Source organism: Schistocerca piceifrons, chromosome 1 (assembly GCF_021461385.2).
Source record: "Schistocerca piceifrons isolate TAMUIC-IGC-003096 chromosome 1, iqSchPice1.1, whole genome shotgun sequence".
Taxonomy (NCBI): domain Eukaryota; kingdom Metazoa; phylum Arthropoda; class Insecta; order Orthoptera; family Acrididae; genus Schistocerca; species Schistocerca piceifrons.
In genome coordinates, this window is record NC_060138.1 from 995,068,561 (window position 1) to 995,093,200 (window position 24,640).

Below are 24,640 nucleotides of genomic sequence, written 5' to 3' on the forward strand. Positions count from 1 at the left end.
GAAAGCCGGCTTAAATGTTGGAAGATGTCGGAGCGAGGGGCATAGCAGACGCTACAATCCCGGAATGTCGTAAATCGACATTGTTTTTCCTGGCTGGCTTCGAATCCACGCATCACAGGTCGAGTTTACAGCCTTCTTCAAAGTGCCATATACAGATCGATCAAGTGGCAGAAGTTTGTGAGAACAGTGGGGAAGGAAGGACAGTAAGACAATGCCATCGTTGTTGCAAAAGTCCAATGCGTTAATATGAACATGCGAGGAGTGGTTATCAAGTCTGAGTAACACTTTATGAGACAGAGATAAATTTGTGTGCTTCTTGAAGCGTTCCAGGAAATTCATATGTAATTCATCCTGCATCCAACCAGAAGAATTTGCAGTTCCAGCAGACCCACCTGGCCCAAATGGTCTTGGAAATGTACTCGTGGATAAATAAGGAATGGTTGAATAACATTGTCAATGAAGTTTGCTGGAAAAGTTACTATCCCTAAAGTATCCCTTTGAGCTGAAGTTTCTGAACCTTCTTGATGAGCACCAAGTCTATCTACAACTTTATCTGGTTTGTGGACGGTTGTTATGCCTGTTTTATCGGTGTTATATGTATCTTGGGGTTTGAAGTTATGACGGCCCCTAACAATGGCCAAATTGTCATAGAAAGCATTGACTGCAGGTACGGACAGACTGAGGTTTCGTATCATAAACATCCGAAACCATTCCTCAGCAGCCATTTCGTCGTCTCAAGTTCGAGATCGTGATAAATTATACTTAATGATAGGTTCATACGCCAATTTTCTCACCTCTTTCTTAGATAGTCCAAAATATATATATATCTGCACATCGAATAAAATATTTTGGTAATTCTTGCTCCCGTTCTTCATCAAACACTCTGTTGAGTGCTCTGTATCCCATACCTTGGTGTCCTCACCAGTCGCCGACCGTAGTGGCCGAGCGGTTCTAGGCGCTACAGTCTGGATCTGCGGTCGCAGGTTCGAATCCTGCCTCGGGCATGGATGTGTGTGTTGTCCTTAGGTTAATTAGGTTTAAGTAGTTCTAAGTTCTAGGGGACTGATGACCACAGCGGTTAAGTCCCATAGTGCTCAGAGCCATTTGAACCTCACCAGTCGCATCTCGCTTTCCTATGTATGTTAGTAGAGGACAGTGGTTTATTCCATGCATGTCCGCTGCTTTTCATATTGAGTTTCCAGCTTTTACTTCTTCATATGCAACTTTATACCTCGACAAATCAATCTGCACATTGGATGGCTTTCTCGCCCAAACTCTAAGTATCTACAAAAGAAAACAAAAGTAATGTATAGACAATTTCAACTGTACCCATAAAAATTGTTTCAACTGCCCCAGCTGCAGCTTTGGTAAAAAAAAACAGCTTACAGTAGTAGTGGTGGTAATAACAACACATTGAAACTAGTCATTGAGTTAAATAAAATATACGATATTAGCATAAATGTCAGAAGAAAATTACTTACTTTTCGCTATTAAAACACAATAGGCCGTCCTGTACGTGACAACAATGCGCAGGGAGCGGCACAAGACTGAGTTTCGTGTTCAGATCTGCCACCCGCTTCTTTGTCCCATTCACCCCCAACTCCCTGCGTAACCGTTCCAGAGATATTTACTTTGTTTTAACCGCCCTTTGTTTCAACCATGCCGAGTCTACCCTACGTATTGAAAAGTGTTAGCTTCATATACACAATAAAAATTTGGGACCTGTTCTTCACACTCAGCCTTCCTTCGCTGAGAGCGGTGCAAATATGTTTTCTCTGGGGGGGATTCAGTTTTTGGCACTAAACTGTGGCGCTGCTGGACCATGAAGTTGATCAAGCGGTTCCACTGGAGAGAAAAAAGACGTAGGGGAAGGCTAGGGAAAATGACCATCCTAAGTAAAATGCTGTTTTTTGTGATATCATGTTGTACATATATTAAAAGTATCTGTGCAAACTGTATACACTCTATAACGTGGTTACTTTGCTCAATAGGTAGCACAAGTTGGTCAAAAACAGAGAAAAGAAAAAGAAGGCTCAGACAAAGTGTAATATTGTGTTCTAAGGCTTACATTTGGACGTCTCTTCCTAAACTGTTCCTCCCAATCTTTGTCGGCCCTATTTTTTTTCTCTGTTTGACGAGTGAGTGTGGTACATAATTCTGCTCAACAAGCTGAAATGCCAAGTGGCTTAAATCGGTTGCTGATGTGCAACAATATCTTCGTCCCATGTCAAAAATACTATCAAGGAGTTTTTCCTCTTGCTGTTTGTGAGGACGCATCCGATGTTCCAAGGAAACTTTTTTTTCAGTAGTATCACGTTTTTATTAAGAACATTTCTCTTAATTGTATTTCTTGAGACAGTGAACCGTTTGGCTGCTGTACCATAGCGCATCATTTCTTTCCTTTTGCATCCAAACCATGTTGCATAACTTGAGAATAGGAAAGGTCGGGGAAAAAGGCCAGTGTTCACTCTGTCTGCTTGCCGGGAGGTCTCATCCGAGATGTGGAGGAGGCCCTGCCGGCGGCGATAGAGAGCATTGGGTGCACCCGACTGCAAATTGTGGCTCATGTCGGCACCAATGATTCCTGCCGTCTGGGTTCAGAGGACATCCTCAGTTCGTACAGGCGGCTGGCGGAATTGGTGAGGCGGAAAGCCTCGCTCGCGGGGTGGAATCTGAGCTAACTATTTGTGGTATCGTTCCCAGAACCGATCGCGGTCCTCTGGTTTGCAGCCGAGTACAAGGCTTAAACCAGAGGCTCAGACGATTCTGCGGAGATCTGGGGTGCAAATTTCTCGACCTCCGCTATCGGGTGGAGAAATGTAGGGTCCCCCTGAATAGGTCAGGCGTGCACTACACGCAGGAAGCGGCTACAAGGGTAGCGGAGTACGTCTGGAGTGCACATGTGGGTTTTTTAGGTTAGAGAATTCCCTCCCTAGGCCCGACAACACGCCTCCTGAGACGCGGCAAGGTAGGAGTAGGCAAAATGCAACAGGGAATAACAATATTAATGTGCTAATAGTAAACTGCAGGAGCGTCTATAGAAAGGTCCCAGAACTGCTCTCATTAATAAACGGTCACAATGCCCATATAGTACTAGGGACAGCAAGTTGGCTGAAACCAGACTTAAACAGTAATGAAATCCTAAACTCAGATTGGAATGTATACCGCAGAGACAGACTGGACAGTGAAGGGGGAGGCGTGTTTATAGCGATAAGAAGTGCAATAGTATCGAAGGAAATTGACGGAGATCCGAAATGTGAAATAATTTGGGTGAAGGTCACGCTTAAAGCAGGCTCAGACACGGTAATTGGATGTCTCTATAGGCCCCCTGGCTCAGCAGCTGTTGTGGCTGAGTACCTGAAGGATAATTTGGAAAATATTTCGAGTAGATTTCCCCACCATGTTATAGATCTGGATGGAGATTTTAATTTGCCGAATATAGACTGGGAGACTCAAAGGTTCATAACGGGTGGCAGGGACAAAGAACCCAGTGAAATTTTTTTAAGTGCTTTATCTGAAAACTACCTTAAGCAGTTAAACAGGGAACCGACTCGTGGCGATAATATATTAGACCTTCTGGTGACAAACAGACCCGAACTATTTGAAACAGTTAACGCAGAACAGGGAATCAGCGATCATAAAGCGGTTACTGCATCGTTGATTGGAGCCGTAAATAGAAATATTTAAAAAGGTAGGAAGATTTTTCTGTTTAGCAAAAGTGACGAAAAGCAGAGTTCAGAGTACGTGATGGCTCAACACAAAAGTTTTGACACAAGTACAGATAGTGTTGAGGATAAGTGGACAAAGTTCGAAACCATCGTACAATATGTGTTAGATGAGTATGTGCCAAGCAAGATCGTAAGAGATGGAAAAGAGCCAACGTGGTACAACAACCGAGTTGGAAAACTGCTGCGGAAGCAAAGGGAACTTCACAGCAAACATAAACATAGCAAAAGCCTTGCAGACAAACAAAAATTACGCGATGCGAAATGTAGTGTGAGGAGGGCAACGCGAGAGGCGTTCAATGAATTCGAAGGTAAAGTTCTATGTACTGACTTGGCAGAAAATCCTAAGAAATTTTGATCTTATGTCAAAGCGGTAGGTCGATCAAAACAAAATGTCCAGACACTCTGTGACCAAACTGGTACTGTAACAGAGGATGACAGACTAAAGGACGAAATACTAAATGTGTTTCTCCAAAGCTGTTTCACAGAGGAAGACTGCACTGTAGTTCCAGCTCTAGATTGTCGCACAGATGACAAAATGGTAGACATCGAAATAGACGACAGAGGGATAGAGTAACAATTAAAATCGCTCAAAAGAGGGAAGGCCAATGACCTGATGGGATACCAGTTCGATTTTACACAGAGTACGTGAAGGAACTTGCCCCCCTTCTTGCAGCGGTGTACCGTAGGTTTCTAGAAGAGCGTAGCGTAACTTCGATCAGTTGTAGAATTTTGGAACACGTATTATGTTCGAGTATAATGACTTTTCTGGAGACTAGAAATCTACTTTGTAGGAATCAGCATGGGTTTCGAAAAAGACGGTCGTGTGAAACCCAGTTCGCGCTATTCGTCCACGAGACTCAGAGAGCCATAGACACGGGTTCCCAGGTAGATGCCGTGTTTCTTGACTTCCGCAAGGCGTTCGATACAGTTCCCCACAGTCGTTTAATGAACAAAGTAAGAGCATATGGACTATCAGACCAACTGTGTGATTGGATTGAAGAGTTCCTAGATAACAGAACGCAGCATGTCATTCTCAATGTAGAGAAGTCTTCCGAAGTAAGAGTGATTTCAGGTGTGCCGCAGGGGAGTGTCATACGACAGTTGCTATTCACAATATACATAAATGACCTTGTGGATGACATCGGAAGTTCACTGAGGCTTTTTGCAGATGATGCTGTGGTGTATCGAGAGGTTGTAACAATGGAAAATTGTACCGAAATGCAGGGGGATCTGCAGCGAATTGACGCATGGTGCAGGGAATGGCAATTGAATCTCAATGTAGACAAGTGTGATGTGCTGCGAATACATAGAAAGATAGATCCCTTATCATTTAGCTACAAAATAGCAGGTCAGCAACTGGAAGCAGTTAATTCCATAAATTATCTGGGAGTACGCATTAGGAGTGATTTAAAATGGAGTGATCATATAAAGTTGATCGTCGGTAAAGCAGATGCCAGACTGAGATTCATTGGAAGAATCCTAAGGAAATGAAATCCGAAAACAAAGGAAGTAGGTTACAGTACGCTTGTTCGCCCACTGCTTGAATACTGCTCAGCAGCGTGGGATCCGTACCAGATAGGGTTGATAGAAAAAATAGAGAAGATCCAACGGAGAGCAGCGCGCTTCGTTACAGGATCATTTAGTAATCGTGAAAGCGTTAAGGAGATGATGGATAAACTCCAGTGGAAGACTCTGTAGGAGAGACGCTCAGTAGCTCGGTACGGGCTTTTGTTCGAGTTTCGAGAACATACCTTCACCGAAGAGTCAAGCAGTATATTGCTCCCTCCTGCGTATATCTCGCGAAGAGACCATGAGGATAAAATCAGAGACATTAGAGCCCACACAGAAGCATACCGACAGTCCTTCTTTCCACGAACAATACGAGACTGGAATAGAAGTGAGAACCGATAGAGGTACTCAAGGTACCCTCCGCCAGACACCGTCAGGTGTCTTGCGGGGTATGGATGTAGATGTAGATGTAGATGTAGAATGCCATAAGTGTTGTAGTGATTTTCTTAAATAATTTGACGGCATCTTAGCTTGCACTAGTACATCCACATCTACATGACTACTCTGCAATACACATTTAAGTGCTTGGCAGAGGGTTCATCGAACCACAATCATACTATCTCTCTACCATTCCACACCCGAACAGCGCGCGGGAAAAACGAACACCTAAACCTTTCTGTTCGAACTCTGATTTCTCTCATTTTATTTTGATGATCATTCCTACCTATGTAGGTTGGGCTCAACAAAATATTTTCGCATTCGGAAGAGAAAATTGGTGACTGAAATTTCGTAAATAGATCTCGCCGTGACGAAAAACGTCTTTGCTGTAATGACTTCCATCCCAATTCGCGTATCATTTCTGCCACAGTCTCTCCCCTATTACGTGATAATACAAAACGAGCTGCCCTTTTTTGCACCCTTTCGATGTCCTCCGTCAATCCCACCTGGTAAGGGTCCCACACCGCGCAGCAATATTCTTACAGAGGACAAACGAGTATAGTGTAAGCTGTCTCTTTAGTGGACTTGTTGCATCTTCTAAGTGTCCTACCAATGAAACGCAACCTTTGGCTCGCCTTCCCCACAATATTATCTATGTGGTCTTTCCTTCTGAAGTTGTTCGTAATTTTAACACCCAGGTACTTGGTTGAATTGACAGCCTTGAGAATTGTACTATTTATCGAGTAATCGAATTCCAATGGATTTCTTTTGGAACTCCTGTGGATCGCCTCACACTTTTCGTTATTTAGCATCAACTGCCACCTGCCACACCATACAGCAATCTTCTCTAAATCGCTTTGCAACTGATACTGGTCTTCGGATGACCTTACTAGACGGTAAAATACAGCATCATCTGCGAGCAACCTAAGAGAACTGCTCAGATTGTCACCCAGGTCATTTGTATAGATCAGGAACAGTAGAGGTCCCAGGACACTTCCCTGGGGAACACCCGATATCACTTCAGTTTTACTCGATGATTTGCCGTCTATTACTACGAACTGCGACCTTCCTGACAGGAAATCACGAATCCAGTCGCACAACTGAGACGATACCCCATAGGCCCGCAGCTTGATTAGAAGTCGCTTGTGAGGAACGGTGTCAAAAGCTTTCCGGAAATCTAGAAATACGGAATCAACTTGAGATCCCCTGTCGATAGCGGCCATTACTTCGTGCGAATAAAGAGCTAGCTGCGTTGCACAAGAACGATGTTTTCTGAAACCATGCTGATTACGTATCAATAGATCGTTCCCTTCGAGGTGATTCATAATGTTTGAATACAGTATATGCTCCAAAACCCTACTGCAAACCGACGTCAATGATATAGGTCTGTAGTTCGATGGATTACTCCTATTACCCTTCTTAAACACTGGTGCGACCTGCGCAATTTTCCAATCTGTATGTACAGATCTACTGGTGAGCGAGCGGTTGTATATGATTGCTAAGTAGGGAGCTATTGTATCAGCGTAATCTGAAAGGAACCTAATCGGTATACAATCTGGACCTGAAGACTTTCCCGTATCAAGCGATTTGAGTTGCTTCGCAATCCCTAAGGTATCTACCTCTAAGAAACTCATGCTAGCAGCTGTTCGTGTTTCAAATTCTGGAATATTCCATTCGCCTTCCCTGGTGAAGGAATTTCGGAAAACTGCGTTCAATAACTCCGCTTTAGCGGCAAGGTCGTCGGTAACAGTACCATCGGCACTGCGCAGCGAAGTTATTGACTGCATCTTGCCGCTTGTGTACTTTACATACGACCAGAATTTCTTCGGATTTTCTACCAAATTTCGAGACAATGTTTCGTTGTGGAATCTATTAAAGGCATCTCGCATTGAAGTCCGTGCCAAATTTCGCGCGTCTGTAAATTTTAGCCAATCTTCGGGATTTCGCGTTCTTCTAAACTTCGCATGCTTTTTCCGTTGCCTCTGCAACCCAGCGTTCGGACCTGTTTTGTGTACCACGGAGAATCAGTTTCATCTCTTACCAATTTATGAGGTATGAATCTTTCAATTGCTGTGCTACTATATCTTTGAATTTGAGCCACATCTCATCTACATTTGCATAGTCAGTTCGGAAAGAATGGAGATTGTCTCTTAGGAAGGCTTCTAGTGACACTTCATCCGCTTTTTTTAAATAAAATTATTTTGCTTTTGTTTCTGGTGGATTTGGAAGAAATGGTATTGAGCCTTGTTACAACGACCTTGTGATCACTAATCACTGTGTCAGTCATGATGCTCTCTATCAGCCCTGGATTGTTTGTGGCTAAGAGGTCAAGTGTGTTTTCGCAACCATTTACAATTCGCGTGGGTTCGTGGACTAACCGCTCGAAATAATTTTCGGAGAAAGCATTTAGGACAATCTCGGAAGATTTTTTCTGCCTACCACCGGTTTTGAACAAGTACTTTTGCCAACATATCGAGGGAAGGTTGAAGTCCCCACCAACTATAACCGTATGAGTGGGGTATTTATTTGTTACGAGACTCAGATTTTCTCTGAACTGTTCAGCAACTTTATAATCGGAGTCTGGGGGTCGGTAGAAGGAGCCAATTATTAACTTAGTTCGGCTGTTAAGTATAACCTCCACCCATACCAATTCGCACGGAGTATCTACTTCGACTTCACTACAAGATAAACCACTACTGACAGAGACGAACACTCCACCACCAATTCTGCCTAATCTATCTTTCCTGAACACCGTCTGAGACTTCGTAAAAATTTCTGCAGAAATTATTTCAGGCTTTAGCCAGCTTTCTGTACCTATAACGATTTCAGCTTCTGTGCTTTCTATTAGCGCTTGAAGCTCAGGGACTTTCCCAGCACAACTACAACAATTTACAACTGCAATTCCGACTTTTCCTTGATCCAAGCACGTCCTGTATTTGCCATGCACCCTTTGAGATTGCAGCCCACCCCGTACTTTCCCGAGGCCTTCTAACCTTAAAAACCGCCCAGTCCACGCCACACAGCCTCCGCTACCCGTGTAGCCGCCAGCTGAGTGTAGTGAACTCCTGACCTATTCAGCGGAACCCGAAACCCCACCACCCTATGGTGCAAGTCAAGGAATCTGGAGCCAACACGGTCGCAAAACCGTCTGAGCCTCTGATTCAGACCCTCCACCCAGCTCTGCACCAAAGGTCCGCAGACGGTTCTGTCAACGATGCTGCAGATGGTGAGCTCTGCCTTCATCTCGTAAGCAAGACCGGCAGCCTTCACCAAATCAGATAGCCGCTGGAATCCAGAGAGAATTTCCTCAGATCCAAAGCGACACACGTCATTAGTGCCGACATGTGCCACCACCTGCAGCTGGCTGCACCCTGTGCTCTTCATGGCATCCGGAAGGACCCTTTCCACATCAGGAATGACTCCACCCGGAATGCACACGGAGTGCACACTGGATTTCGTCCCCTCTTTAGTCGCCATATCCCTAAGGGGCCCCATTACGCGCCTAACATTGGAGCTCCCAATTACCAATAAGCCCACCCTCTGTGATTGCCCGGACCTTGAAGGCTGAGAATCATCCTCTGAAACAGGGCAGGCAGCTGGATCTGGCTCAGCCAGAGACAGTGCCTGAAACTTGTTTGTCAGACGCACTGGGGGGGGGGGGCTTTCTGATCAGCCTCTGGGGACGTCTTTCGCTGCCTGCCACGCCTTGGAACGACTTCCCAATCAACCACAGGCGAGGGCTCAGCCCCACTGCGGGCAGCAACCGGGGCAACCACAGCGGCAGACCGATCTGGGGACAGACGGGACGAGGTTGACATCCCCGTGATACCCAAGTCCGGCTCCCCACAGTGGTGCCCATTGGCAACAGCCTCAAGCTGCGCGACCGAAGTCAGCACCGCTTGCAGCTGTGAGCGAAGGGATGCCAACTCAGCCCTCATCCGAACACAGCAATCACAGTCCCAAGAAACAAAAGAACAAATCTTTTCACAAAGTCGTTGTGCACTAATGTGTTAGTATACTTATTTTATGAAATAATCTTGTCTTATCATCAATTCTTTCATTTTGAAACAAGATACGAAGTGGCCACTTTGCCCCGTCAGGCGACTGGCCATTATGCCCGACTGGACGCCATTGCGCTAAATGTTGTCTGAATACGACATTATGTAAGCTAGGCAATTCATAATCGCGTGGTTTCGAAGCTTAGAACCATGGAGGTATAATAAGGGCAGGTGGCGCTACAGACGTAGGCTGGACATTGCTTTGAAGCCAGCGCCGCAATGTCAGTAGGCCCCAGACATGAGCAGACTTATATTTACAATTGTTTCTTGTAACTAATTTCTATCGCGTCCGCGCAACAGTTGTTTTAAATAGTAAATATTGCAGAGCTTTCCTGACTAACAGTATCAGAAAGGAATTTTCAGACGTTTTTTCTGGTCTTAAAACCATATTTGATCCAATAATACGACTAATTTGGCTTGTTAATGTAACTTTCTTTTTGTTCCACGTTGAATAAAGAAGAACGACTTATGTGATGTGAAAAAGGCAGCTTTTGTTATCCAGAGATGCCGAAACTAATACTCCATCCATGTCTTGTTACGAACAAAATGTGATTCCTTTACACTATAATCTGAACGACTAGTACAGCTGAAAATGGTGCAAGCTGGCTTTTTTATCGAAACATTTCCACCAGATTAGAATATTTGGGGCTACTAACATGGCGGACGTCGTTTTCGAGTTTGTGACGTCGTGACAACTGCCCTTATTATATCTCCATGGCTAAAGATAAAGTTATACCAATATTATAGCAATTAACTGTCACAACATATATTTTAACGTATGCAAATTAATTTGTCATTTGCCTAACATCAGACCTAGAGAAAACACAAAATATTTCACTGCAGGAGTGCGCGTCACTATCCCCACGAAAATTGTTGACAAAACCAGAGAGGTCTTTTCGAAATGTTTTAAATGGTTCGCCACTACATTGCAAAAACTCCAAGAGAATTCAACGAAGTGACCACTTTACTCGCCCTGGCTGTTATAGCCGTCTTTACACTACTACAAAATTTGGAGCAATTTCCATCAATTTTAATTTATCAAAAACAGTTTTAGGAGCAGTGTAAGCTTTTATAATTAAAACAATTCCTCTACGATTATAAAAAAGCTTTTAAGCAAGGAAATATTTACATTTTTAAAAGTACAAAATTAAAAATAAAAATATTGTTTTTGTTTTAAAATGTAACAATAATGAAGTTTACAGTTAGTTGTTATCCAGCACCTACCACTAGCTGGCTCAGCAAGTCTTTCTTTTCCCATAGCACTCTCAAAAACAAATAGGTTAACAAGTTATTTTCTGTCGACTGACAAGTGGCACTTCCTGGCTCAGCTAAGGCAACACAATACGACTCCTAATTCAAGTGAGTAATTCATCGATCCATTGCAAATAACGTTAACCTAGAACAATGATGAGAATACTAAGCAACTTAACAGACCGATCCACAACTTCCCTTTCTCTGTTGCCAAGTCTGGTACCCGGGCAGCCTTTGCACAGTTGCTACTTAAATGTCAGTTCGCCTCTTCTCTGGACCGTGCACTCTTTCGACGATTCTAAGAAGATGGCTGGATTCCACACACAATGGTACGGAATATGATACGCTTGCAGAAAACTTCACAATTTCCGAACAGAAGCCATACGGTTCGAGCGTTCAGATCTTCACGTAATTAGCTACGTTACAGATAACACGTCCCAGCCCACGGTCATCGTCAGCTGGTGCCAGTCCGACTCGCGGTCCAGAAGCAACTGCCTTTACCTCTGGCCATGCGCACATCGCCCGGAAGAGATATAGCGGCTAGGAAAAAAATGTTGTGCCTACATCTTAGTGCTAACCGTCAGCTATAGTGCCACAATCGGCACAAAACAGACAGGAAGGTCTTTTTTACGAAATTCATGAACACCTTTGAGTAAAACTGAGTACAGTCACAGAAATTCATCTAATGGACGAAACTGTTTGAGTATATGTGATCTGATACTCAACGTCACCCTGTATGGCCACGCTGTATAGCCGCTGTTGCGTGTAACATGAATGATATTCTCCAGTGTGTACTGCAGTATTTCAGCATAGTGCTTGCAAGGTATTGGTAAACAAATAGGAAGACAATAAACATGTGTCACTAGTAGAATCTATAAGCTAAAAGTGTCTTAAAGTTCTTACCAAAATGCAACTGAATGTTTTATTCTTCGAAATATATCCACGGATATCACACGCTATTAAGATGTCTCGATCTGCAAGGAGAGTTTTCACTCATTAGTTTCTCTTTTGTCGTAGTTTTTCCAAACGTCACTATAAATTAATTGTAACAAGCACACAGTCATACACTGTTATTGCGCTGTGAATCTCGTCACTTTATGGTATTCTTGAGCTGAGAATATCAAAAGAAAGTCGTCTGCGTGTTCGAACTCGAATATGCATAGTAAAAATTCGTATTAGTTATCTGAAGTTGTCATGGAATGAACAAATGCCTAGACTGCCATCATTTCCGGTACTTTACTACTGCCACAACACTCAAAAAATCACCATTACTGTGTCTCAATCATTAAACACAGTGCGTCCCAAAAGTTCCGTCATAAAAGCGACGTTAGGCAGTAACTACGGTGACAGTCTGGACTAACAACTGTGAACAACAGATCTGCAATCGACCGGTCGGTTATAGTCAGGTAATGGTAAGTAGTGAACGTGTGACGGGGTTGGAAATCCCGACGGAGATATGTCTTTAAATCAAGTTCTCCGGAATGTTTTGAAGAATAGAAAAGTCTGTGTAAATTGTGTTCTGCACATTTTGACTCCGCAGCAAAGCAAAGACGGGTGGGCGCCTGGAATGGCTTCATTTAATTGCAAAACGCGGACGATTCTTTTCTGAAAAAAGTCATCAGGGGTGGCTAGACCCGTTGTTATCAATACGAAACTATCACAAAACGAGAAATTTGCAGAAATTCACATGAAGGGTGAACGTTTTGGCGGCATAACCGACATTTCATATAGTGTGAGGCGCAAGTTGAATAATTTCCCAGGGAAGTACTTTTCTGAGAGTTTCATATGGTTGCACAAACGTTCACTGCGTCCTACAGAAATGGCGGCGAGAGTATGCAGAACACGTCAAGCATTAAAACCACCATCTTAAACCTGCTTTAAAATGGTTCAAATGGCTCTGAGCAGTATGGGACTTAACATCTGTATCAGTCCCCTACAACTTAGAACTACTTAAATTTAACTAATCTAAGGACAACATACACATCCATGCCCGAGGCAGGATTCGAACATGCGACCGTAGCGGTCGCCCGGTTCCAGACTGAAGCGCCTAGAACCGCTCGGCCACAGCGGCCGGAAAAAGCTGTCTTATTTCTTATTAATTCATTCTCTAAACTTTTTGGACTGACGGGGCGACGTTAGGCTAATTCATGGTGAACTCAATCGTGTGCCAACTGAGATACTTACAAATTAACAGAGTCATACTTCGTAAAACGTTTACCACTTCGCTCACAATCTAAGGAGTACCTCTATTCATGTTTATTTAAGTTCAGTTTCCGGTCCTCTTCATTGCGTTTCGCTATAAAATATATGAACGTAACGTAAACTAAAACCACGCCATACGATATTAGGAAACGGGTAAAACAATGTCCATAAATTCATTCGAGATGAAAATAACTGCAGTATACGGAATGGTAGATGAGAATGTTATAGCAATCCTAGAATCTAGTGAAACTGACGATAAATGACTCAACGAGAGATCCTAATGCACGACTTAATTCAGTCTGAATTCTGTGTTCGAGAGTACAATTTGTCGACTGTCGTCAAGTAATATTTGCCTCCATGACATGTTGACCCCTTTGTTCCAACATTCTTCTTCTGGACTTGCTCTGTGAACACAGCTGTTCATAACAACCTTTTGAGTTCTCTCTGTACATTAATACTCGCCGTTGGTGAGTTGTTCGATAATCTGCAGTTGCCACATCAAGAATTATCTGCAAAGTTTTTGGAATAGCAGTAGCTTTGATTTACCTTGTGTGTTTCCTTTTTTGTTTACACAAAGGACATTCTGTTGTAATAACTGCAAGAGAGACTGAATAGAGTCACAGCATTCAGTTTACTGGTCAGATTATTCAATTACACTGGTGACCAGTTATCTCTCAGAGTGTTAGAGGCAGACGGAGGTCTCACCGTCAATTGTTTGTCTATAGAATTTGCTGATAGCTTGGAAACGACAGCAGTTGATGACTATGGAACGTAATCGGGAATGCTGTGAGCACTCGGTTAATGGGTTAAACATTTGCTGCTGGCGGCAGAGGGGACCAGGTGGTGCTGTGCGCGTGTCTCGGAGCTGTTGGCTGAAGCCATTATCGTCCCACGAGGCTGCTTGCGTTTGTGTGTGCGCGCTATAAATATCGATAACCGCTGCTGCTTGTTCTCTACAGCACGTGGTCAGGGGAGTCATCCGTGGAGATGCGTCAGCTTTTGTTTCGGCTACCTAGAAATCTCCTCGACTATCGTCCCTCTATTATCATCATATTTAATTTCGAACACATTTAATTCCTGTGCGGATGGTTACTAATTTTCAGAAACAATATAGTGTTCTTATACACTATTCGACCAAAAGTATACGGAAAGCCTGTGTAAAAGGAGGTTGGTCAGTAAATGAGCAGGAACAGAAGAATGGATGTGTCAGGGGAGTACAGTGACTTCGAATGTGGACTGGTGATGGGATGTCACCTGAGTAACGAATTCATCAGGTACATTTCAAATTTTCTATAGCTACCCAGGTTGCATGTCGGTTATGTGTTTGTGAAGTGGAAATTCAAATGAAATGGCTCTGAGCACTATGGGACTTAACTTCTGAGGTCATCAGTCCCCTAGAACTTAGAACTACTTAAACCTAACTGCCCGAGGCAGGTTCGAACCTGCGACCGTAGCGGTCACGCGGTTCCAGACTGTAGCGCCTAGAACCGCACGGCCACCCCGGGCGGCGGGAAATGCAAATGAAAAGCAAATAAATCGAAACCAGCCAGATCTCATGAACTGACAGACAGGGACCGTTGAGGATTGTGGGAGGTGGTTGTACTAAAATCTCAGGAAATCAGTGGAAACAATCATACTTGATTCCTAAACTACCAGCAGTCCAACTAACTTAATGGCTGTGCGTGGGACGGCCGCTGTGGACGAACGGTTCTAGGAGCTTCAGTCCGGAACCGAGTGCCCACTACGGTCGCAGGTTCGAATCCTGCCTCGGACATGGATTTGTATGATGTCCATAGGTTAGTTAGGTTTACTTAGTTTCTAAGTCTAGGGGACTGACGACCTCAAATGTTAAGTCCCATAGTGCTTAGAGATATTTGAACCCTTTGACTGTACGTGGAGAATTAGAAAGAATAGAGCTCTATGGCCAAGTAGCTCCTCATAAACCAAACATTTCTGTGGTCAATATTAAACGACGAGTAAAGAGCGACTCCATTGCACAGTGGATGGCAATAAACGAGGGATATGGTGTGATGACTCACGCTACAACTAGCGCCAATCCGACAGATGGGTCTGGGTTTGGTGAGTGCCAGGTGAATTTTACGTGCCATCATGGGTGGTGCCAATAGTGAAATACGAATGGGGAGGGGGGTGGGGGTGTTTTTCTGGTTAGGGTGTGGTGTTCTTATTGAGTTTAAGAAAACTCTAATTCCGGAAGGATTTTAACACGTTTTACGGTAATGTGTGCTGCCTACAGTAGAGCAACAGTTCGGAAACCATGACTGTTTTTATCAACATGAGAATGGTCCCCGTCACAGAGCAGCAGGAGGACTTTAGAGAATGAGGAGGTTCTGCACAGAATCAGCGAGGACAGGAAGATTTATTACGCAAAAAAAAAAATCCTTCAACGGATTTATCTACTTGGAGTCCGACCTGAATACCGGTACAATGGAACGCATTTGGGATTTGTCTGAGGGTCGTCTTCGCTCCAGACCCACCCTCCAACATCACCAAACTTCTCTCGTTTCGGCTGTTGAGGAACAATGGGCTGCGATTCCTCCACAGGTTTTCAGACATCTCATCGAAAGTGTCCTCAGCCAAGTTAAAAGCCGTCATACAGAGAAGGAAAGAGGCACTCCATATTACTGTCCACTAAAAGATGTCCGGTAACTAACAACTCTAATTACCTATTGCGTTACGATAATACAGGCTCGAACCTCTGGAGTCATCCTGTTTACGACTAGCAAAAATTCAAAAATCACGTACATGCATACTTTCACGGCTTGTCCTAACATTCCATGTGGCATTAAGTATATCCGTGATTAGGCAACGACGTGAGACATATTTATCTGCATAACGTTACGTCTCGTCTCTCCTAGGGTGAGGAGATTTGAGAGCAGGATGTACGCATAGGCCGACTAGGACAGGGCTAGGCCACCGAAACGAAAGGGGGCACCGAGAGACCTCGAACTTTGATTTTTGACAGAATTAGTTAAGGAAATTATATGTAATTCGAAAGCATGGGAGGCAAGCCCAGCTTCGCTGTCGCTAGCGTAGCTTTTGTTTCTTTGATTACTTCAATTACGCACTATTTGAACATTTAAGAAGCGCGCCAGCTTTTGTAATTTTACACTCTCAGAAAAAAAAGATCCACCGGGAAGTTGCTGATGGCGCTTCACAATTATTCCTTTCCGCGATAACACATGTATTGTACTCGTAAAGCTAAACAATGATTTCAAAGGAAGTGTCAAGTCTATTTCACAATTTTGAAAAAAAAAAGAAACTTGTGTTTTTAGCTCTGTACATAAATGGTTACCATACCAGGCATACATGCAGTATATTCCACAGAGCTAATAGAGTAGACTCTTTTTTGTGTGTGTACGTTTGTATGAGGAATTAAATTAGAAGTTACCAGCTATACGCATCGCCTATTCCGATTCGTAATATTGATCGTCAGGTACAATCAAATGAACGATAAGTATACCTAGTCCATTTAAGTGGGCAGAAAATGGACCTGGGCGAAAGCATCGTAGATTTTTCAGAGATGTTGTTGTTTGACTCAAAGAGCGAAAAAAGGACTGAGACGATGATGTACTGAAAGGTGCATAATTGACATTAGGAAACACTTGGAAGCAACATGGTCGGGTAGGTAACAGAAGTCTTGTGGAGAACTTTATTCAGCTGTGGATATCAGATGTCTAATGAAGATGATGACGATGGCAACGACAATAATGATCGTGCATACAAACCAATTAATGTATCACGTGAACGATAGTGGCCCTGACCTATTGCTTGTTGGTTTCTGTCTCGGAAATTTCAGCCGACGGTCGTACTCGTATAACGATTTTCGTGACATTCCCGAGGATGTGTGGCTGGCGTTCTCAAAGGATCACCCTTCACTGCTGCTGGCGGTCTGGAGTCAAGACCATGTTTAGAAATGGAGGGTGTATCTTTGACAATGGTAGTTACTTATGCTTGCGAAACGTCAGGAAAATCGAGAAACGAACATCAGCCGAAGGTACGGGAGGGAAGTCAGCAGGCAATAGGTCAACACGTGGCCACGAAATCCTCAACAATTTAGTACTCGTAATAGTGGCCCTCTTCGCAATGAATATAATGTTAGTAGGTGGACTGTTGGATATTTAAGGAGCTCGTGTCCAAAAACAACGACGTGCTCCAAGAAACATTTTTAGTATTACGACATGATTAAGCAATTTCCGACGAAATAGTTCATCTTTACTGGCGTAATAGGTAAAATTTTCTCTGTATTTTTCTTACTCCATAGTCGCTCTTCATATCAGTGTTGCGACTGGTTGGTGCAGCCCGACACGTTTGCTCTCCTGTACCAACATCTTCGTTCAGAGCAGCACTTGCGTCTAATGTACTAAATTATTTGTTCGATATATTCCAATGTCTGTCGTCCCTTACACTCTGCACTCAACAGAGGTTATTCGCTGATGTCTTAATACATCTCCTGTTATCATGTGCTCTCTTCTTGTCAATGTGTTCTATATGCTCTTGTCCTCGCTGATTGTCCGCAGCTCGTGGTCGTGCGGTAGCGCTCTCGCTTCCCGCGCCCGGGTTCCTGAGTTCGATTCCCGGCGGGATCAGAGATTTTCTCTGCCTCGTGATGACTGGGTGTTGTGTGATGTCCTTAGGTTAGTTAGGTTTAAGTAGTTCTAAGTTATAGGCGACTGATGACCATAGATGTTAAGTCCCATAGTGCTCAGAGCCATATTCCTCGCTGATTCTGAGGAGGACCACCTCATTCTCTGAAGTCCTCCTTTTCCTCAACATTCTTCTACAGCACCACATCATGAAAGCTTCTCTTCTTTTCTTTTCTGGTTTTCTTATGGTCCATGATTTACTGCTAAGCAATGTGGATCTCTAAACGTAAATTCTCAGAAATTTCTTCCTCAAATTTAGGGTGACATTTGATACTAGTAGACTTCTGATGGCTGGGAATGCTCTCTTTGCCTTTACCAATCCGCTTTTTATGTCCCCCTTTCGTTCATCCACCGTGTGTTATTTTACTCTCTTGGCGGTCCACAATTCTGAAGTTAACTTTATCGTTAATCTCATTTCTGGTACTCATTACTTTCGTCTTCCCTTTATTAGCTCTCAGTCTACTAAGTGGTCAGAAACAGTCTCAAAAGCTTGTAAGGATGTTGCAGGATAGGTTGTGCTAAGAAATAATTGTTGAGAAAAAAAATCTGTATGTTGCGCCATTTCCGAGTAAATTCGCATTGAAATTATCCGATCAAGCTATTTGAGCGAAGATTCAAGCGATTGGTTGATTTCAATATTAATTAACTCGGAAATGGGGCACCGTATTTAATTTTTTTCCTTAACAGTTCTTTCTCAGTTCAACTTACTCTGCAACATTCTTACAAGTTTTTCAGACTGTTTCTGACCACCTTGTATAGCGTGTGCTCATTAGAATGTTTATGCAGTTCATCTTCACCTTTCTCAGTGAAACTGAAAATGGAAGAAGATTGTTTAATAAATACAGTTACTGATGTGAGTGCTCCCATCGTCCTAAGCTTTTCATTATATATCCACACAGCAATAGCGTGCAGTTTCCTAGCCGCACTTGTGTCTTCCAATTAGTGTCTTCTCACTTTACTCAAAATTATATCTGCTCGGCATTCTGGCCTGAATCTTCATCATACATATTTAACTTTAATACTTGCGTTCGTTCTACACCCGAGTGACAGTATATACGCTCCACATCATCGGTATGCACCACTAGAATCTTCTAATGCTCAACCATCTCTCAAGGTGAAGCACTGTCCACAAACGCCTGGAATGGAACCGAAATTACGAGAAAAATATCCAGAAAAATTACGCACTAAGGAGCAATAGCCCGATCGGCAGAGAGTATCGGAGAGTAATATACAAAGAGCCTTACACCGATGACGTTGTAAAATAGTTCACCTAGAAATGTTTCATGTATATTAATGAATCTCCGTCAAAAGTCAAAACTCACTGTGTTCCACTTGTAGTCAAGCCATCAGTCCAAGAATAAAGCTGGCTAGATATCCGATACAAATGTTGTACTTTCCCATGGTGCGACCCCATGCCTGTTATGCATAGACTGGAAGAGATTCCAACTGGCACGTTGGCAGCATAATTTTGTTCGTACTTAATGACTGCTGCGTTGCCCTTGTCACTATTAACAACGAAAATGACAGTATCTGATTTTCTGGTGGATGCTTTTAATTGTTTCAGAATTCATTTTTCATCAGATGGTTGGACTTTTTGAATAAAGTGATAGGTCGCTGCAGTTTGCTATCACTTCATTATGTTATATATTCCTCTCCAGAAGAAGTCTGCTAGTATCATAGGCCTTCATTTGAGGATTAATTACTGAGGAAATCGTCTAGAGCACAGTAGCTTACGGAAGTGAATCACGGTCCGTGGGAAAACCAAAAGTAGAAGAGAATGGAAGCGTCTGACTTTTGACGTTACTGAAGGATTCTGAAAATTAAATGGATTTGTAAGATAAACAATTTGGAGGTTATCTGCAGAGAAAACTAATATGTGGGAAACATAGAGGATAAGAAGGGTAGGATGACTGGACAAATATTAAAACATCTCAGAATCGTTCCATGGTACTAGAGGGAGCCGCAGTGGACTAACAATGGAGTGTAAGATAGAGATTTTGATAGTCTATATCCAGCAGAGAACTGATCGAGGACGTTGGGTTTAATAAAAAGATCTTCATAAATCAATGCTCACTGCATCCACCTGAACACTTTGTTCTTAGTTTTTTGTGTGCGAAATTAGATTTTGTCTGTTCGGTGTTTTCGGAATCAAAACGTCACTTCCGCACCGTTTTTCTAGATGGGAATGCCCTGTCCTTTCTCCAGTAGCCGGCCGGTGTGGCCGTGCGGTTCTAGGCACTTCAGCCTGGAACCGCGTGGCCGCTACGGTCACAGGTTCGAATCCTGCCTCGGGCATGGATGTGTGTGATGTCCTTAGGTTAATTAGGTTTAAATAGTTCTACGTTCTAGGGGACTGATGACCACAGATGTTTTTGTGGCGGTGTTCGTAGCGACAAACACTTGGCAGTAGAAATGGCTTACGAAGTCACCGCCACACTTTTAATAGCGGGCCGACCGGTCCGCTGGAACAGTAAACAGAAAGATGAAAACCCAAACACTCTGATTAAATAAAAGTCGGTACTTATCTTTATTGGTGAAGATACAGAAACACAATAGTGAACTCCGTGTCTACAGAAATCTGTCTAGTTCGAGTCGGAGCGGCTAAGTCAGCGTCGGCTGACGACAAACAACAACTCTGCTGCGATGAACACACAACTGACTAGCAAGTACACAATTCGGTGGCGAGTATACAACTGAGCGGCGAATACAGAACTGTCCTAGCGCTCGCGACTCCAGCGCTTAAGAAGCCAGAAACCAGCGGTGGCGCGCGCAGACTTGCGGCGATTTCCTGTATCGCTGGCGCTGCTTATACGGACGGCGTCCGAACTTTGATGCTGCCAACCTTTTGGCAGCGGGCTCGGTTGGCATTACTGGCTAGGATACAACAGATGTCAAGTCCCGTAATGCTCAGAGCCATTTCTCCAGCTGCTGCTGATTACCATGTGGAGAAGATGATATTTTTACTTCTAATTGTGGTTGTTTGTATTTGATGCGACTTATTTATTTATACATTTATTTCTTGCTTAAAAATTCTCATTCCCAAACACAGTGCACCTCAGCTAAATATTTCCGATCTTTGATATTCTGCTTCAATGCACTGTTTCGTCACACTCATTTTTCGTTTTGACTCACGAGGTTAGAAACACTGTGCAACACGCGCTTGCATTAAAAAGCAGTACACCGCTGGCGGTGAACCGGCGATGCACGCAGAACTTGTGGATGGAGTAATCAGGCCCTGCCCTTGTCCCATATCCCCCGCTGCAGGCTGCCCTTACTGGCAGCAGCCGTCCTAATGAAGCCTTGTTATGCGCCGCAACGCCAACGCCGCTATCCGGCACACACGCATTCTCTTCTTTGCGCTATCAGTGATCGAAGTCACCACAGTCTTCGTTCTTTCTGTTTCGGATATATCTAATCCATTCTCCTTAAATATGTGTGAAATGTAAAATATCTATCGAAAATCGGGCTGCTAAAATGTTTGTCGACAGCAAAAACTCAGTCAAGAGTTTATCTACAGTAATGGTCGCCAAATCATAGATCGCGAGCTAGTCGTATTTGGTGGGAACATTGTCGGTAGATCGCGGTAAGGCTCAAGTTGACTATCGTACTAGTGGACTGCTCTACTGCGCACGTAAGGGGACCGAACGAACTTCCACTCACCGATTAGTAGCGGTTCTAGGCGCTTCAAACTGGAACCGCGCGACCGCTTTGGTCGCAGGTCCGAATCCTGCCTCGGGCATGGATGTGTGTGCAGTCCTTGGGTTAGTTAGGTTTAAATAGTTCCAAGTTCTAGGCCGAGCCATTTTTTTCGCCGATTAGTGCTGACACGGAGTGTAGGGCACGACTACGGCTTCATGGTGTGTAAACAGGAAGACATAACTTCCAACTGTTTTCGAGAAAACAGAGTTTGAAAATTTTAGGCGTGCTTACACAAATTTTTATGCTCGCAAATTCGCAACCGAGAGAGTGAGCATTTAGTTTCATAAGCGCAAGGTCTGTGGATCGAATCTCGCTGCTGGTACTACTTCTTTTTGTGAATTATCTGCACCAGTATTCGGTACCATGCTTCGATGATGATGATGATGATGATGATGATTTTTGATTGTGGTGCGCTCGTCTGTGCGGTCATCTGCGCCCGTACAAAGTTCAAACTTTTACACAGTCCTATGTTGCCACTGTCACGAATGATGATGATGATGACGATGAAGTGATGACAACACAAACATTCAGTCTCTGGGCAGAGAAAATGCCCAACCTGGCCAGGAATCGAACCCGGGACCCCGTGGACCACTATGCTTCAATATGCTTGGTACGCCGCGAAACTGTGTGACAACCAAGAACCGCTATGAATGTAAACCAAGTTTGTTTTGCAGTAGATATAATGAAAAAATATATAATGAGAGAAAAACATTCAATAAATATACTGCATATTGCGATAATTATTGTTTTCTGTGTTTCTACGATCAATATCATCCTGATTCTTGCAGTGCTCCTTAGATTACACACTATATTTGTCACGAATGTAGATACAGTAAAATGACTACACTGGTTCTTCTTGCCGCGTTTTTTTTTTTTTTTTTTTTTTTTTTTTTTTTTTTTTTTTTTTTCAGCCGGCACGGTAGCTCACGGTAGCTCAGCGTGTTCGGTTAGAGAGCTGGCTGGCCAATGTAACAAAAAAACTGAGTGAAAAGATCAACAAAGAACTTCAACAGATTCATGTTCTAAACATGCTGCGTGGTGTCTGTTTGTGTCTCCCTACCACTTTCGCGCAACGACGCTCTGAGCGTGTTTTTTTAGGAAATTGACTAGTTTGAACCTGGGACCTGTTGCTGGTAAGGAGACGTCAGACCACACATGACATGTAGAATTCAGAAGAGTTCAGTGAGACTAGCGATGATATAACCAAATACTTAATGATTTCAGCGTCGGCTCCACTGCACTCCCTGTAAAAGGAATCTTAATATTAACTAAATTTAGTGGAAGGGGTTCAAGGCTTTCCTATTTTTAGTTAGCTGGTAAAATAACGTCGAAAAAGCAGTTAAGTTTACCATTGGAAGTTTTATTCTACTCACAAAACATCGTTTATAAATTGCACTATTGATAAAAGAAAATGTTTTAATACAGGATGGTAAAAACCAACTGCGTTCAACAAAAATGTGAACGAATATTCCCTGAATGGGTTTCCAACTTCTACAATGGATCGAAGGATGACCTATGCCATATCACATCTATAATCTAGGTTTAAATTAAATTTCACAAGAGAGAAAACTATCAAAATGGTCTACAGTGACCCTCAATTATCTTTAATTACTTATCTAACTTGTCATAAATTACAGTGGCTGATGTGGCTTCTCAATAACTATATAACAGAAAAATCATCGAGTTTCAGATTTTTACTTCAAGTGGCAAATGTGAACACCATGAGCTTTAATTGACGATCGACACTAGTATTACGTAAAGGGGATGTAACAGATGAGACTTCTGCAGTTCTGAGTGAAGCCTTATGCGCTCAAAAATGCGGCATCGTGTGCGTTCATTACCTTTTCGGTGTTCATCAGGGGGCGGCGGCCGGCGCAGCTCCGTCCAGCATGCCCTCTCGGTAGCAACTCTCTCCTAACTTCTCCTTACTACAATTTACCAAAGTTGGTTTAAAAAAAAACTATCTGGCTGTGTTTTCGTCTGACCAGTCAGGGTCTCAATGTTAACCTTAAGCTCCGTCTACAAAAATTCTGTCTATCCAATGAGAAACGTTATACTTTTCATGGTGGGGCAATGTTTTTTAAAGTTTGCAACGTAACAGAGACGCGAAAAAGTCTCACGCTAAAACTTGCAGCTGGTGTGGGCCTTTTAGCGTTATGGTAAGATCTATACTGTTCTTCTGGAGGGCTCTATCTTTTAACATGGGCTGAGGGGGTGGTCCTAACGTAACAGAGACGCGAAAAAGTCTCACGCTAAAACTTGCGGGTGGTGTAGCCCTTTTTCTGTTATCATAAGATCTGTACTGTTGTTCTGGAGGGCTCTAGCTTTTAACATGGGCTGGGGGGTGGTCCTAACGTAACAGAGACACGGAAAAGTCTCACGCCAAAAACTTGAGGGTGGTGTGGTCGTAGAGGTTAGCTGGTGGCGACGTGGGTGTCCGTCCCTTATCGTAGGGCCTTCTCGCTTAACACGGTTCTGCTCTCGGCTTCTGTTCTCGTTTATCTCCTCGGAACTGCGTCTGTCTCATGGTGGGAAGGTATGACATGCATTTAGGCATTCTTGTGTTAGTCTGTGGTATTCCATTTGCTCACTTGTTACTCGTATTACTTTGGTTAATTTAATGTCACGATTTATTCGGAGCTATGTGACATACTACTGGATTTGCTTATCATGTCAGGGTTTTCATGGAAGGTGTTGGATTTGCCTGACACCTTACATATCACCACCCTTTGAGCTTAATTTTTACACTGAAGTTAGGCAATGATTGAATCGTTGTCTATGTCAGTCAAAAATTATTTCTTTATCTAAATTTTGTTGCCTACTGTTCAGCCATGTTATTCTGGTTCTATGCTAGTTTATATTACTAATTTATATTTTTATATTCTTCCACATTATTCTTAAAAATGACAAGAGAAGAATATTTTTATGCTATTATTAATTTTTAATTATTTTCTTTCTTTATTTAAATGTGAAGTTTGTCTTTTAAGAAGTTTGTTAACAAAAGTGAGGAGTCTTTCACATCGATTTTCTTAGAAATATATTTTTTTTTATAAATGTAGTACTTAAGTGAAGTCTATTCCTAACATGTAAT